Consider the following 12,158-nt stretch of genomic DNA (forward strand, 5'->3'; position numbering starts at 1 on the left):
TTTTCCTACGTTTGGTCCAGCTACGAGATGAAGCGTCCAGATTGTGGGAAGCACGAAAAGCAGAAAAACAGTCCGCGCCAGGGTCGACAGAACAATCCAAACAGTGTTCTATCCTGGGTTCAGATAAGAATTCTAAAGTGCATGTTATGCCTATGCGTGAAGCTGCACCTTTGTATGTTCCCCCTAAAGGGGACGGTACAGATGAAGATAAAATGTCGGAAAATGCAAAGGGGTATTTTATATTTAATTGGGTGTATACGCCTTGGAACAGAGCAGATGTTATGGCATTGAAAAACGCTTTACCTGATCTCCGTAAGAATCCGGCAGCATTCTATGAAGGGGTGGAGGGGGCCATTCCCTCTTGTGTTATGACTCTTGTTGATATAGATCTTTTCTTTGGATTAATACTTCCCCCGGATATGTGGAGAGCGATTCGTAAGACTAATGATTAAACGATGTTTGGGGCAACCTGGAAGGAGATAGGCCAGGCTGACTTAGACAGGGAACCTGCAGGCAAACCATGTGATTTAATTTTAGTTCTCCAACGGCTATTTTGAATAAATAAAAAATGCTTGTTCCCCCTAAAAAGATCGATTGGACTATGCTAGCTTCGTGCAAACAGAAGCAAGACGAATCGGTATCTGACTTTTTCACACGTTTTGAAGAAGCGTTTCATGATTATAGTGGTCAATCATTAATAGATGATACGGGTAGGCATTTGTTTGTAGATAAGTATGTGGCTAAACTCCTACCGGAGATTGCAAAAAGATTGAAAGCAAGTGAAAGTTCTTGGACCACAGCGACCCCTGCGTCTTTGTTAACTATGGCTCAGTATTACGAGCGGCAGAAAATAGAGGCTAAAGAAAGTGTTGATAAGAAAATGAAGGAATTGAAAACGAAGGTGATGTTGGCACAGGTTCGTGGTACGCAATCTAGAGGGAATGATAGAGGCAGGCGTGGAGGGGGTAATGCGTCGTACGGTCGTACCGATATTGCTGAGGACCAATGTGCATATTGTAAAGAGTTTGGGCATTGGGCTGAAGATTGTCCGGTGCTTCGTGAGCAACGTAGCCAGATCGGGCGAGGAGGTGGAAGGTCGAGGAATAGTTATTCAGGAGCGAGAGGTGGCGGAAGTGATCGTGGTCGTTTTGAAGCGAGGGGTCGTGGTCAGGATGAACGAAACACCTTTGATAGACGGAACCAGTATCAGATATCGGAGGGTGAGAATGTGGAGCATCAGGATTATGTGCATGCATAGGATTGCGTAGGATGGGGTGTGGAATCGGTTGAAGTGCCAGTAGATCAAAGAGGTCCATATGTATCAGCGGGCATTTTGGGTTCTACTGATCAGTTTTTAGTTGACACAGGAGCTACTCGTAGTGCTTTGTCTAAAAACTTGGTTCCAAGGGCTCCCCTGTCTGGCGAAACGATAACATGTATAGGGTTTGACGGCACACCCTCCCCTAGCCCATTATCACAGCCTCTTGCACTTTGTATTGACAAATTTTTTAGCTTTTGCCCATTTTTGTTGTCGCCTCACACTCCAGAGAACATTATGGGTATTGATTTGCTCAAATATTTTCGAGCAACGATACGCTGCGCTCCTGAAGGAGTGCGGGTTATTTTAAACGACAATTACCCAGATTCAGACAGATTTTGTACAATGAAGGAAATTGAAGCATTAGCCTCTCTCCGGCACACGTTATGGGCGACCTCAGATACGGATGTGGGACAGATGCTCATTCCGCCTATTCGAATTACTGTCAAGGAGGGAGTACTTTTGCCACGTGACCCGCAGTATAAGATCTCTAGGGAAGGTGAAATTGCCCTGACGCACATCATTCAGGATTTAATCATTGCAGGAGTAGTGGAGGAAGTTCCTTACAATGTTTGTAACAGCCCTATTCTTCCGATTCTTAAGAAAGACACTGACGACAAAGTCTATCGATTTATTATTGATTTGAGAGAAATTAACAAAATTGTCATTCCCCAATATCCGGTGGTGTCTGATATCACGACATTGCTTACATTGGTCCCCCCAACTGCAATGACCTTTTCTGTTATTGACCTTAAGAACGCGTTCTTTTCCATTCCCATCCATCCTGACAGTAGATACCTATTTGGCTTCACGTTAAATAGTAAATCGTATAGATTTTGTTGTGTTCCTCAAGGTTACACAGAGAGTCCTAGCATCTATAGTCAGGCTTTAAAAAGACAGCTTGACTCTTTTGAATTGCAATCCGGAGTAGCCCTTATACAGTATGTTGATGATCTTCTGTTGGCTGCAGACACCTATGAACAATGTGAGGAGAATACACTTGCTTTGCTTTCCTTTTTGGCTCAGAACAATCATAAAGTCTCTAAGAAAAAGCTGCAATACTGTAGACCAAGGTGACCTACCTCGGTCATCTTTTGTCTAAGGAGGGGCGTGCATTAACATCTGATCGGATTCAAGCGATTTTAGATACGCCAGTCCCCCGCACTCAGAGAGATGTACGCGCCTTCATAGGATTAACGTCCTTTTGTAGACAATGGATTATGGGGTTTTCGCTTATTATCAAACCTTTGTTCGCGTTATTGTCCAAAACTTCACCGATGCCCCTTGAATGGACAGATGAATGTCAAAATGCTTTTGATCAATTGAGACAAGCCCTTTGCTCTGCACCCGTGTTAGGTACACCAGATTATACAAAGATTTTCATGTTGTACGTGCACGAGAAAGATGGGTGCGCGTTATCAGTGTTAGTGCAGGCACACGGGGATAAGCAGAGGCCATGTGCGTACTTCTCAGCCATCCTGGATCCTGTAGAGCGAGGGTTACCTGGGTGTTTCCGAGCAGTTGCAGCAACAGCAGTAGCTATACGGCAAAGTGAGGGAATAGTTTTGTCGCACAAATTGTTGGTGCTAGTTCCCCATGCAGTAGATGCCCTGTTGAATCAAACAAAAACACAGTATCTCACGAGCGCACGTTTAACAGGATATGAGCTCACACTTCTGGCGCCACATATCACACTGAAAAGATGCGCTACCCTGAACCCTGCCACTTTATTGCCATATCCGGTTGAAGAGGGCCAGGAGGAAAAGCACCATGATTGCGTTTTCCTGACTGAGGAACAAACAAAGGGTAGTGTCGACTTACAGGATATGCCACTTCCAGATGTAGATGGGGAACTGTGGGTTGATGGATCGTGTTTGAGGCTGCCAGATGGTACAACTTCTGCAGCATATGCGATCACGACACTTAAGACGGTGGTAGAAACAGCACGAATATCCCAGAAATCAGCCCAAGCAGCGGAGCTCATAGCTTTGACAAGAGCCTGTGAACTGAGTGCTGGCCTATGTGTGAACATCTACACAGACAGCCGGTACACCTTCGGAGTAGCGCATGACTTTGGCCTACTCTGGAGAGACCGGGGGTTTTTGACTTCGCATGGAGTACACATTATGCACGGAGAGCAAGTGCGTGACCTCCTAAATGCGTTGCTTTGTCCAAAGAAAGTGGCGATAATCAAATGCCGTGCACATAAAAAGGTCACTGACAAAGTGGGACAAGGCAATGCTTTTGCAGATAGTATAGCAAGACAAACAGCTATGTCACGAAACGACTTCCCCATGTATGTAGTGAAGTCGCAGGCCGAGCGATGGCATGATGCTAGAGCAGAGATATTAGACATCCAGAAATCAGCGACTGAAGCAGAACTTGTAACATGGGCAGCAGAGGGGGTGCTGGATGATGAGGGTTGTTGGAGGAGCAAGGACATGGAGCGATGGAAATTGCCTGCAGCTTACTTGCAAGCGATGGTCCAGATGACACATGGGTTGGCACATGTTGGAGCTCTTGCAATGACTCAATTGTTAACACGAGTTTGGGAGCATCCAGAGATTGCCAACACCGCCAAGAGAGTAGTGCAGACTTGTTTGATATGTTTACAGCACAATCCTGCAAAAGTGACGCATACTCCCAAAGGAGGGTTCATTCGACCTTCTGCGCCATTCAAGGTACTTCAGATGGATTGTATCCAGCTTGAGCGTTGCAATAACCTTAAGTATGTCTTAGTGGTGGTATGTGCTTTTAGCAAATGGGTTGAGGCCTTCCCCACAAAGGATAATACGGCTTTGACAACGGCTAAGGTTTTGCTCAAAGAGTACTTCCCTCGATATGGAGTTTGCAAATTTTTGTGGAGCGATAATGGTCCTCATTTTGTTGGGAAAATTGTGGAGTATGTGCTGAAGGGATTGGGGATTCAGCAAAAGTTTCATGCTGTGTTTCATCCTCAATCCGCAGGTCTTGTCGAACGGTACAAAGCCACTTTGAAACTAAAGTTGGCTAAGATTGTGGCATCCACGTCTTTGAAGTGGCCAGATGCTTTGCCGTTAGCATTACTCTCTATTAGGTCAGTGCCCCACTCTCGAACTGGTCTCACACCTTATGAAGTGCTGTTTGGAAGACCAATGAATATATGGGGAGTTCCTAAGCCGCGATTGTTACATGATGTGCCTTGTATAATGATGAACGATTATTTGGCACGATTAACAAATGATTTACTTTCTATTCACCAACAGGTTCGAGAAGCGCTCCCCGACAATTCTATTGGAGAGGCTCACAATCTTCGTCCTGGCGCTTTTGTTATGGTAAAATCGTTTGAGAGAGCGAACAGCTTGGAACCGAGGTGGCGTGGCCCCGAGCAAGTCCTGCTTGCAACTCGAACGGCTGTGCGAGTGACCAACAGGAAGTGGTGGGTGCATTCAACTCACTGCCGTCGCGTCTCTCCGGACCTGGTGAATCCCACCGTGCTGTCTGATTACAGAGACATCTTCGACGAGGAGAAAAGCCCAGCTGTGACGTCTACCGAATCTGAGGGAGCCTTCCCGGACCACTCCCTTTCTGGACAACAGCGTTACAATCTGCGGCCACGATAGAAAGAAGATTTTTTTATGGTGCAAGACTGGTTGAGTTACCACTCTGGGGTTTGTGAAACAGAAGCCGGGAATCTCAAGGGGGGGGGATCAGTTCTGCCAAGAGTAGCGACACCCGTCTTGACCCCGGAGAAGAAAACAACGGCTACCTCGGAGCTCAGCACTCACATTTTTGTTTTTTTTAGTTGTATATTTGGGACATTTGAACTCTATTGAACTATGGCGTCTTCTGCATCACGAGACAAAAGAATTCTTGGTGCTATATTGTTTGTATTGACAATTGTGGTGATAGCAGTGATAGCCTGGGCAGTAGAACTTGTGGTGCCTGTACGAGAACATTTGTTGCCGACTACCCCTGCTCCATCTGAACATTTTCACTTCACCTTACCCTACCATGAAGAACGGCACCGACAGACTTATTTGAACAATAGCTTTATTCAAATCTTGCATCATACTCACAACATGACGAACACTTCTAACTGTTGGGTATGTGGGATTTTGCCTGGGCACCAGAAGAAAGGAGGCACACCGCTTATCCCACTCCCGTTTTCCCACAATGCTTCCTGCAATGATTGGTATACTCTTCTATTCACTTTGCGCTGGCCAACGAAAGGGGGGGTGCTTTTCCGTTTAAACAAGATATGTTATCATGATCGGGATGGCTATCCACAAGCTGAGGGTACTCGATTCGAATGGTAAGAGTACCGCCCCGACAATGTGTCTGCACCTCGAATTTACAGTAACCCACAGAACATCAATATGTCCAGCTCTCATGTTATTAAGGCTGATCTTTGCATACGAAATATTGGTACAATCCCTGTTGGAAAAAGTGAATGTAACACCACACTTACATTTGACAGTCCGAATGGCATATCATTTGTGGCACCCCGAAATACATACTTCATCTGTGGTAATAAAGGTTATCATCGTCTCCCGTTAGGATGGTTAGGCACGTGCTATATCTCTTTTGTATTGCCCCTTGTATTCATTGCCCCACCAATGTACCATAATGACTATATTTTATATCACGATTTTGTGCTAAATAGAGTCAAACGTGCTGTAGTTCTTGAAGATATCGATCAGACCGATACTGCTCTGCAACAATATGTGGACTTTAATTTGGGGTTGTTTTCCTTTGTGGGAGCTGCTTTAAACAGTCGAAAGATACGACGATTGACTCGTGTTGTCGAGGCTGTAGCTAATGATACTGCTTTCGCATTAGGAAATATAACTGAAGAGCTTCAAATATCTAGAATTGTCACGCTCCAGAACCGGATGGTTCTAGATGTAGTTCTAGCCGATCAAGGGGGAGCATGTAGAATTATTGGAAGTAGCTGCTGTGTGTACGTTCCAGACAATTCGCCATCTGTATATGATGCCATATCTAAATTACACAAAATTGCTGCTGAGATACATCCGGACAATGGTACATGGACCTTTTCGGGGTGGTTCTGGTCAATGCTTAGTACATGGGGCTGGAAGCTACTGACAATCTTATGTATCATAGTTGGGATATTATTCTTCTTGTGTCTATGTATACAATGTGGCCCTGCATTATGTTCTATGTGTCTATCAGCTTGTATTCCATCTAGACGAGCTCTTGCCCAAAATGAATTGATGCTTCATAAAGAAGTGGCCCAAATTATGTCAATTGATATAGAAGATGAGTATCCTGACTATGTCCACTATGAGGTAGTTTCAGCTAAACGCTAAAAGGGTCATCTGTCGTAATTTGACGATGGCTGGGTTAGCGCTTAGCTTTGCTACACGTTATTTCCCTTATCTTGGCCTTATTAGAAAACGCCATCTTGTATGTTACGGCAGCCATTTTAGAGAATGAGCCGCCTCGTGTCCAGCGTGCCCTTTAGTCCTTTGTCCGTACCACTGACCACTCGAGTTTGCCCAGCAACAGGCTATTTTTAGTAACGGTAAAGCCTGTACATGCGCAGTTCTGACTGACCAGTCACCCCTTAGGAATGTTCCGCCAAACTGACCAGTGGTGTTGTAACCCCTCCCATGAGTTGGCTGTGTTCCAAACATGACCATATATGTACCTAAAACTCTGTAACCATGTACCGCCTACCTTTTTATTACTGTAAATCTGTATAAAAGAAGGACTCGCACCAACGTTCGGTGTGATACTTCTTGCATTGCCGAAGGGTGCTGTAGGAATGTACCACCACCCCATGGGGTCTTAATAAACTTGTCTTTTGTACTTTTCAGTTGCTTCCGGGGAGACAGCAGCCCAGAGTGCAGGTACAATGCGGGGAGTCGCGAGAGCCGAAATAAACTCCGCGTGAAGACATCCCGCGCTGTCTCGACCCATGGGGAGAGTCTATTATTCTTGTAACGTTTTTTTACTCCTGCAAATCGCAGTGAGTTACCACGGCGACTAACCGTGACTAATACTTCATAAAAAATAATTTTTCACATTTAAGAGCCTCACGGGAGGGTGCGCCATAACGCGCGTACACCACCGGAGGACTAAATTTAGGTCCTGACGAATGCTGAGCAAATTTGCAGTTGTAACAGCAGAAACATGTTGACCAGTTGTTTGTTCAAAGGATACAGGTTTCCTGAAACTGAACCTTGTAGTCCGCCACTTTGTTTTTAATTTAATACAGGTTGGTCGGTATTAAAAATTTTTGTACATGCCTCAACCTTGTATTTTTAATATTGCACCCACAGTTACACTCACACCTTAATTTGGGCACTGTTGCACTCACCACATCCCGCTCCGCTGTAAATCAGGCGTTGTAGCACGCTGGGGAGGCATTCGGCCACCCCAGCGGGGACCCAATGATGAAGCATGTCACCAACTAGTGGTGAGTGAGGGTCCTTTTACAAAAAGATATGATTTGCCATCCCCCTGGAAACCATACAAGGAACATTGTTTCCCCTTGTGAATATTTTTCTCTAAAGGGGTTTTTTGGTTCTTGAGGGGAGTAGTAAGAGGAACATATATAAAGAAAAAGACACTACAAACCCTTTTTTTGAATTATCCTTTATTCATTTGCACCTAGTCACTCCTTAGTTGTTGTTGAAGTCTTAATAAACTTGTCTTTTGTACTTTTCAGTTTCCGTGCCAACAGTTCTTTCGGCGTATGGGTATTCTGCGGAGTATGTAGGCCTTGGGAACCCAATACCACAATTTGAACTTCAAATTTTCTTCTGGCCAGATATCACCTTTTCTCAGGAGTTTCTTTTTGGGCTCAGTTTCCTTACACTCTGCCTTCCAAGTTCTTTTTCTGAATTTTCCTATTTCAGACTCTTCATCACTTTCATCAGAGTCAGTTTCAGAGATTTCAATCCTGTATCTAGTAATTTCTTTACTCGGCAGCTTCACTCCGTTAGGAACATCATCCTCATAGCTGGTACTCGGCAATTCGTCCTTTTCCTCCGGAATTGCTTTTAGCTTCCCAGTTTCAGATTTCCTGTTCCTGCTTTCAGAGTTTTTAATCTGCTTTTCAATACTCTCCTGATCTTGGAATTCTGTTTCTTTTCCAGTTCTTTTCCTCAGATTATCTTTATCATTATCTGCATCAACATCAACAACGTCTAGATCTTTTTCATTAGATGCTTGATAAACTTCTGAATTTTCCAGCAGTCGACTTGCCTGTCGATCTTCAGATTCTGGATTTTCTGATTCCTCTTCTGAGTCTGAATCATCTGTAGTGTCGTCACTATCGTCATCAGGGTTTTCAGGTGCTAGTACACAAATGGTGTGACTTGGATGAATCCACCTTTTCAGACCCTTACATTTAATAGCATTTGTTGTTACTAATATCACCTGCCTTGCTTTTTGCCATCTGGGTACCAAACAGTTCCTCCTCCGATGAATCTTTGTCCTGACCCAGTCTCCCGGCAATAGATCATGAGCCTGCTCCTTTTCTTTTGAAATCACATCTGTTCCCACCTGATGGAATACAGAAGTCATGACATCAGATAGCTGCTTACAGTAGTCTAAAATTGCACTATCATTTATTGCTAACAGTTTTCCAACTGGAACAAATGCCTGTCTCATTACCCTCCCCATGAGTATATCATGAGGGCTAAGACTTGTTCTTTTATCTGGAGTGCTTCTCAAAGACATCAAAACCAGTGGAAGAGCATCAGTCCACTTCATACCTGTAGCTAAACACATTTTAGAAATTCTGGGACATATTACCAACGTTTAGCGATATTTACCGCTAACGATGCTTAGCAACGAATTTTTTAACGCTAAGCATCGCCGGAAATTATCGCAGAGATAACTTGCTATTAGCAAGGTTTATCTCAGTAGTGATAAAAATCCTCGCTCTAACTGCCAATTGAGAGATTATCTCTGGAAAACCAACGATAATCTCTCGAAGTTTGGTGTTAGCTTGATAATAGGGGCTCACAAACTGAGCCATGATATCCACCTTCCATAGGATATCATGGCTAAGTCAGGAAAATACCAGGTGTAAAAAAAGCAGTGCTAACCGCGGTTAGCGCTGCTTTTTTTTATCACTAACAGGGTTAGGGAAATCCTTGATAATAGGAGAAATGTCGCTTAACAACATTTCTCCTATTATTTTTCTCTGGAACACCCCCTTTGCATCTCATTAGAGATGCAAGGGGAAGCTTAGAGAAAAAGGGTGCTAACATGCAAATTTGCACGTTAGCACCCTGTTGCTAATAGGGAGATAATTTTATCTCCGCTTTCCTGGCTTTTAAAGCCAAAAAAGCAGAGATAAATCCCTTGATAATATGCCCCTCTGTTTTTAATTGTGCCATTGATTTGCTTAACAACACCTGATGCTTCTGGCCTGTAAGCACAATGCAGTTTTTGTTTAATGCCAAAAGCTTCACAAATGAATTCAATCAGTCTGTTTTCCAAATGTGTGCCACGATCACTTTCAATAGTCACTGGAAATCCATACCTAGGTATAATCTCCCTTCAAAGCAATTTTGCCACAGTAATTGAATCATTGTGACGTGTTGGAAATGCTTCCACCCATCTTGAAAACAAACAGACAATAACAAGTACATATCTCAACTTGCTATGTTGTGGCATGTCAATGAAATCCATTTGCAGTCTAGTAAAGGGACCACCCTCCCGTCCTATGGTTCCCAGGCTTACAACTGTTTTTTTGTTTGGATTGATTTGCTGACAGATCACACATCGTTGGCAAAGACACTCCGCAATAACCCTAAATTTCGGATTATACCAAGTCTCCCTGAACAGTCTGATCATTGTGTCTCTTCCTAAATGACCTGGACCATGGTACATCCGTGCCATGTCAGCAATCATGCAACTAGGCATAACAGGTCTGCCATCTTTGTAAACCCACATTTCTTCTTCCTCAGCTGTCTGCAACCTTCTTTGAGCCATGTGTTTTTCTCCTCATCGTCTGCCTCATCTTGTAAATCTCTCACTCCCTGCCATGTTTCTACCACAGATATTAGCATGAGAGAGTTCATTACATGGTCATTATCCCTCTCCCGATTAAGTGAAAGATTATTTTTCGCACAATAACGTGCAGTCTCATCTGCAAAGGCATTTCCTTTGGTTATGTAATCTTGTCCCTTTTTGTGTGCTCCGCATTTAACAGCTGCAATCTTTTCTGGTAACTGAATGTCATCAATCAATCTTTTGATCAATTTCGCATTCCTGATTGGTGTTCCCACAGAGGTCAAATAACCCCTTTGAGACCAAAGCTGGCCATAGTCGTGGACAACGCCATATCCATACTGACTATCAGTCACTATGGTAACTTTCTTCCCTGCTGCTTTTCCACAGGCACGAATTAAAGCAACTAATTCTGCCACGTGTGCTGAACGAATTCCTTCAAGAGTTGAACCCTCAATTATCTCAGAGACTGTGCAGACTGAATATGCTGCTCTCAGAATGCCTTCATCTGTTCTTAAACAAGAGCCATCAACAAAGTAGACAACGTCTGACTCTGACAAAGGCACATCTTTGATGTCTTTTCTAGAATTAGTGCATAATTCTAAAACATCCAAATACTCATGGTCAACGTCATCAACCTCATTGTCAATTTCAGAAACCACTTTGTCTGGTAAAAGTGTAGATGGATTGAGATTAACACACCTCACAATGGAAACGTTATCTGATCCCAGAATAACTTTTTCATATTTGGTCAATCTATTACTTGATAGGTGTTGTGTTTTACTTCTGGTAAGAAGTGTCTCAACTGAATGAGGCACATACACCTTCACAGGAAATCCCATTATGATCCTCTCACTTTGTTCAAGACTTACACTTGTTGCAGCCACTGCTTTTAAGCAACCTGGCAAAGCTTTTGCAACAGGATCAAGAACAGCTGAAAAGTAAGCTATAGGTTTTCTCATTTTCCCTTGTTTCTGAATGAGAACTGACAAAGCACAACCTTCCCTCTCACTGCAGTACAGCTCAAATTCTTTATCGTAATCAGGCATTCCTAATGCTGGTGCTTCACAGAGACTTTTCTTTAGTTTTTCAAAAGCTTCCAATTCTGTTTTTGTTAAAACAAAAGGGTCCTTTATGTCTGCCTTCGTTAATCTTTGCAGTGGTTTTGCAATTACAAAAAATCCACAAATCCATTGACCACAATAACCAACCATTCCTAAAAACATTCCGATCTGTCTCTGTGTTGTCGGTGGTTGTATTGCTCGAATCATTTTTATTCTCTCAATTGTCACTTGTCTGATTCCCTTTGCAATCCTGTGACCAAGATATTTTACCTCTTGTTTGCAAAACTGTAATTTTGCAGGTGACACTTTATGTCCTTCATCTGCTAACCGATTCAAAAGTGTAATCGTGTCAGTTACACCATTTTCCCTAGTTTTCCCTGAAATAAGAAGGTCATCTATATACTGGACCAATGTTGACTCTCCAGGCAATTTTAAATCTTCCAAGGATTTCTTTAACAACTGATTGAAGATAGATGGACTCTCAGTATACCCTTGAGGGATACGACACCATGCTAAAATGTGATTCAGGAATCTGAACGCAAAAATTTGTTGGCTATCTGGATGCAATTGAACCGTAAAGAAAGCATTACAAAGGTCAATGACCGTGTACCATTCTGCATCATGTGGAATCTGATATAAGATTACCGCTGGATTCGGTACAATTGGACAGCAAGGGACAACTATCCTATTAATTTTTCTCAGGTCCTGAACTATTCTTTATGTTACGTTTGGCTTTTTAATACCCATAATCGGTGAATTACATGGACTGCTTTCAATTTCTCTCAAAACACCTTGCTTAATGA

The sequence above is a fragment of the Lissotriton vulgaris genome, chromosome 8, assembly GCF_964263255.1.
Source record: "Lissotriton vulgaris chromosome 8, aLisVul1.2, whole genome shotgun sequence".
Classification (NCBI taxonomy): Eukaryota; Metazoa; Chordata; class Amphibia; order Caudata; family Salamandridae; genus Lissotriton; species Lissotriton vulgaris.